Genomic DNA, 6000 nt, shown 5'->3' with positions numbered 1-6000 from the left:
CGCGTGTGTCGATGAGAGGGACAGAGCGAGAGAGAGCAACAGATAATAGTTTTCACCTCATTTTATAATCGTCATTACCCCAGCCTGAGGATATGTTTCTCGCATGGCGGTTGTATTGAACGAACACTCCCGATAGTCCACTATCCTGACATGAATATAAAGCAGCAGGCCCCATGTCTGTAACCTCAAGCCAGCCATTTACCATGGCATCTGTGAGGGTAATGGGAGAGGACAAGACGGGGGGTGGGGAGGTGACACTCATTGCATGTACCCCGGGCTGTGGCGGGCATGCCTGAAGAGGTATGTGAAAGTGAACTGATTTGGGCTGCTAAGACTAGCGACCGTCCGTCACACCGGCGGCAAAGTAAATTTGAGAGAAATGAGCCCTTATAGATAGTGTATTGGTCCTGACTGCAGGCAGTCAGCATCCATTTATGGTAATGGTGAGACACACAAACCAAGGAGCCTGCCTCGGGTTCTGCTTATTTTCTCATTTCTTTCCCCATTGCAGCTCTGTGTCTCTGTGTTAAACTACTCCTAAATTATTCTTATCATCTTTATTCTTATTCGGAGGCCTGACCAGCTTTTAGTTAAACATTAGTCTGGTGAGTGCAAGACTTTTTAATCACTTTGTGCCTCAGAAAATGACATGTTTCTTCTTTATTTTCTTTTAAACTATACGTCCACTGTTTTAGAGTCTCGTGTTTGATTGATTCCTGTATTTGACTCAATCTGATCTGAATACCACAATGTTGTAACACGAACCTGGGTTAACATTATAAGTTAATATTTCATTCTCCCTGCTGTAACTTTGGTCATTGAGACAGTGTTGATAGGCCATTACCAGTGAGTGATGGAGTTATTGCTAATGAGGAGGATCAAGTATGCAGCCAAGCCCTGTTTGATGAAGTGTGATAGAAAAAGGAAGAAATTGTCCTAATGCAAGTGTGTGATTGAGTTTGAAAAGACATCATCATCTTGAGGTGAGGGATGATTATAGATGAACCCCTATTATTTTATTTTTGGGTGGCTTTATAGGTGGGAGATTTGTCATGTTGTCCATTTCACTTCCTCTTGCAGTTAATTAGTGGCTCAATGGGTTTGAGGAGACAATCTGTGGAAGATGGTAATTTCACGACATATTCAAACATATGGGACAGACACAAGTTGGTATCACCATATAGATGATGGGTTAACAATTGGTGGGACATATACCATATATATGTCTCTATGTTTTTGTCCATCTCATAGTAAATGGTCTGTATTTATATTGTGCTTTTCTAGTCTTGATGACCAGACCAACATTTTGCCGTTCACCCTAACTTTTCAATAAGGGGCCATACAGGGTTCAGCTTCTTGCCCAAGGACACTTCTTAATACAGATGAGGAAGACTGGGATCGAGTCGCTGACCTTCTGGTTGGAGGACGACCGCTCTACCCTAACACTACAATAGCAACTGAATGATCCTTTATATGCAGGCATAGTGCTCATATTGTGAGACAGGTCTGCACTTAAAAACAGGACAGAGCTTAAAGGCAAATATTTCTGGAAAGAAAGTGTCCACACACACATACTAAACCCACAATGTTTGTGTTGCATTCACAGCTAAATTACACAAGTAGTGACCTCGCCATTTTCTTTCTTCACAAACAGCCACTTAGCTTGATTACCTCCTACTCACTGCTCTCCGCTGCTCACAGACCCGTCAAACGCTTTTTCCACAGCAGCATCCCGCTCCTCCAACGTGATGCTGTCTGGAAGATTAAATGTACGGATCACAGTTTCCCGGGCCAGACCACCTGAGTGGCAATGAGTCGGGATAGTGTCAACTCCCTATCTGGGCCATGCCACAGCACACAGACCAGCGGGGAGTTGATCAGTCAGCAAGCAAGGCATTAATCTGCTGTGACACACTGACTCTCTCCCCTTGGAGGACGTCCGGCACTGGGAAGCCATCCAACAGAAGTGTCCATTGCTGCTAGAGTAATGCAGGGTGTCAGAGGAGCTGGCATGGAGAGAGGGAAGGGGCTTGAAGAGATGGAGGTGAACAAGTGAATGAGGAGGAATGCTGAGATGCTGGATCAGCAGAAGGGAGAAGAGGGATATGGGAAGGAGTATAAGAGGGAAGGAATATGGCATAGAGCAGATAAGGACCATAACTTAGTTGGAAAAGAAGCTGAGTTAAGCTGCAATAGGAGTGAAATCTTCATCGGCTGCTCCTGTGAGAATCCTATATATCTTTTTTTATCTTTACAGGCATCAGAATTATGTTCAGCCATAGGCAGGTATTGGTATGCCACACAATGATTTCTGTCATTTCACACAAGCAGATAAAAAAACATCCTTTTTCATAAAGACATTTACTGAATGTATTTTATATTTTCCGATGTCTTTTCTGCATGGTGGAACTATAATACATATGAATTAATAATAACACTGTATCAATATTCACATTCTTTGAATACAATGCCAATTCAGTATGACTCTGTTAAAGTCATTGCTTGTAGTGATGAACCCACAGAGAAAATATCATCTGAATCTGGTGCACGCTCATTGTTCAGCTGCCGGACCAACAACTTTACTGTTTGGATTCACTCACTGCTCTCATCTTTTTTCAGCTGCTGATAGCTGTATTCGGCATAAAAGCTCTAAATGCCCATTGAACCTCAAACAAATACAGTTACAGTGACTATAGCTGGTGATCATTGTGGTGCATTGAGCAGCTAAAAGGCCAGCTTGTTTTCTCAAGAGACAAAACACAAAGCTTAAATGGAGTAAGGGTTGGCCCTGAAGGCGTTTGGTGGCCAGAAAGTGCTGGATGTGTAAAAAAGAAACAGTTCGACAACAACTAAGGCTCCAACAACTATTTCAGCTTTAAAACAAAAGTGATCTCCATCCAGACGCATTTTAGCTCCTTACCAGAACTCATTTGTCCATAATAATACACCTGCAAACACATATCATATGATCATAGTCTGAGCATGTGTAATAATGCAGGAGGTAGATTGTCCATTTTCTAGTGACAAAGCGAATTCAGTTACTGATAATATGCAACTGGGAAATACAGGTGACATTCTACATCTCCTATTCTGCCCATACTAAAACTGCAGTTTTCTTGTATGTATATTATTCAGCCGTATATAAATGTAGAAAAAATGCTCAAGTTTGTATTCACCTATACCATGATTTATGCTGGCAATAAAGCAGAAATAGCATCTTCCCAAGTATTTTAAAGGAGTTCCTTAAAGACAAAAACATTCCTGCATACGTCTGAGTTTACGTGGGATCAGTCCATGCAGTATTTCAGTCAGTACATCAAAGTGCAGCTTCCTCATGACAATAATAATAACCTACACAGCTTGTATAACTCAGGATTCTCCGTGACACAACCTGTTCCACTCAAACAAACTCTTCAATAACGTTCAATAGATAAATCACAGCTGCTCTAAAATGTAGATTTATCATGAAAAGATCATTTTACAAATTTAAGATGTTTGGTGTCTGACTGATATGGATTAAATGGGATAAGAGCAGAGTTCAGTGAATAACAAGCAAAACCCCAGTGTACCTGTGATGGAAACATTGTAATGTGCATTTTTCTGTAGGAAGCAATTTCTAAATATGTTAAATGTAACATCACATCAGTTTGTTACATTTGGTAGAAAAATATTGATGAAGTTTGAAAATAAATACACATCATTTTTCCTTTATTACCATGAATAAATACTACAACCGAATGCAGTTTAAATTATTGCTCCATTGCATCTGATTTAATTTGGCGTGGATAATAGAATATAAAAAAAAGAAATTATATAGAGCACTTAAACTACAGTACACACTGTAAATGGTGATTACTTTCACTGAAATTTTAATTGAAAAAATTAAAATATCCTACAACTGGTTTAAATGCACAGGTGTGAGTCAATATAAGACAATATATCTCTTTACTGAGTATAAGATGGGAAAAGGTCCCAAGTCAGTTGTGGTGTTCTAATGAAATGCTGTGTTAAGTGGTGGGATGAATCAAATAGCTCTCGTCTCTTGAGTCCCTTCTTCCTCCACCACCCAGTTTGTCTCCAAGGGATGCAGAGCATCAGCATCAAAGCAGAAATTACATTAATCTAAACCTCTGATGTTGAACTTTATTCCAGAAAATTTCTTTCATATGAAAATACATAAGGAGTTCCAGTGCTTCTCTGCATTCTAATCGCCACAGCCTCCAGTTTACGCAATCAGTGTCCTCCACTGGTGCCGCGACATTAGAGGGAAGGCAGGAGCGTAATGGACCAATACATATGCCATGCAGGAGATCAGGTGCAGTGGAGTCATGGTTGGTGCACTTCCCCAGAGCTCAGAAGACAAAGGCTGAAGGCCTGCCCCACAAATGTCAGAGAAAGCACCTGCTGCCATGAATAACGACAGAGATAACAGAGACAGGACACGTGCCCACCTGCTGGGAGGGCACACACAGGCCACTGTGCTCCGCAGAAGAGTGAGGACTCAGGAAAACAGTAAACACAGATCCATAGAAGGGTGGTTAATTAACACAACTTGAATTGTAATGAGGGAAGTAATAGTTTAAAGAGGTTAGTACATCTTTGCTTTTAAATATCAACAAGGTATTTTTTTCCTCTAATATGACCGTTACAAAGAGTCCCCCTAATAGGGAGGTTGTCAAAGTCATTTTGAAGTGTGTGGGACTAATTTAATATTGTCCGGGTCTGTCTCTGAACCTGTTGGGACGACAGCTGTCTGAGCGTTATTTGAGGTAATCCAGTGATTTAAGAGCACCTGCTCTACAGTTATTAGCTATTTCTAATAGTCATGTGGTTAAGGGGCTAGGAAATAGAATTTAAATAACTCAAAGATAAGGATGGAAAAGAATAGAAATCCAATTATAAGTTTGGTTTGGTTCCGGCAAATGAAATTAATTCACAATCTCCTTATACTAATTTCTCTGAGGAGTGTCAAATCCCCTGTTGGTGAAAAAGTGATTTAAAATTAAAACTAGACGAATAGTTAAATATATGAACAACAAAAACATGATAAAAGACATGACCTTTTAAATCAATAATTGCATATATATAATTCATTAATAATTATACTCTATACTAAAATGTATACTGAAGAAAATATAGATATGAACTTCAGCACTGCTGTTTTCATGCTTTTTTCAAATCATAATTTTTCTCATTAAGCAAAAATCGTGTTAAAAAGTTAATTGTAGGAGTAGCATCTCTAGAAATCAACAATGACCAAGGAACATATTTTGATTCAGGCTTTGTTTAATTATCTCAATACATTTAAAGGTTATGCATCATAATTTTTATCTTGGTTGTTACGCAAAAAAGTTGCTCTGAAGTTCAGAAGACACATCTCTTCTCTCATACTCTTCCTTGCTGCAGCACCTCTTGTCAGCCTCCGCCTGCTCTCTGTTGATTTTGTGTCTGTTGTTGCAGCTGGACAATAAAATGACCTGTACCGAGAATATAAAGGAAGAATGTGCTCGCTCTGTAAACTACAATAGAAAACTTAAACTACACCTGGCTGGATATTTGGGTATTGCTCTGAAATCTATCTAAGGTCAAAGAAATACATTAGTTTGTGAAACACAAGTAGAATGAAGCACAAGAAAGTCTCCAAACAGATAGTTTGTAGTAAATGAGGAAAGAGTAACAATAAAAACAATGTGGGGTCCTTGTCCAAGTCTCAGTGACTGGTTCAGGTGATTCTGACCATGTTGTGCTGTGTGATTATTTTGCTTGTACCTCAGATGATATTCAGAACACCATGTCCTTGCTAAGTTTAAGGTACAGTCAGTGATTTTAATCCAATACAGTTCTTGTCAAAGTCAGTGAATGTCTCCTCACACTTCAGTTGCTGCCCATTCTTTATGAGCAGTGTAAAAAATATATTGTGTTTGTACAAAGCCATGTTTCTGTGAATGGGAAAGAAACAAAGCGGCTCAGATCCAGGCACACACCACCCCCGAGAGCTGT

This window comes from Paralichthys olivaceus, chromosome 7, assembly GCF_024713975.1.
Source record: "Paralichthys olivaceus isolate ysfri-2021 chromosome 7, ASM2471397v2, whole genome shotgun sequence".
Classification (NCBI taxonomy): Eukaryota; Metazoa; Chordata; class Actinopteri; order Pleuronectiformes; family Paralichthyidae; genus Paralichthys; species Paralichthys olivaceus.
This window is presented reverse-complemented; position numbering follows the sequence as displayed.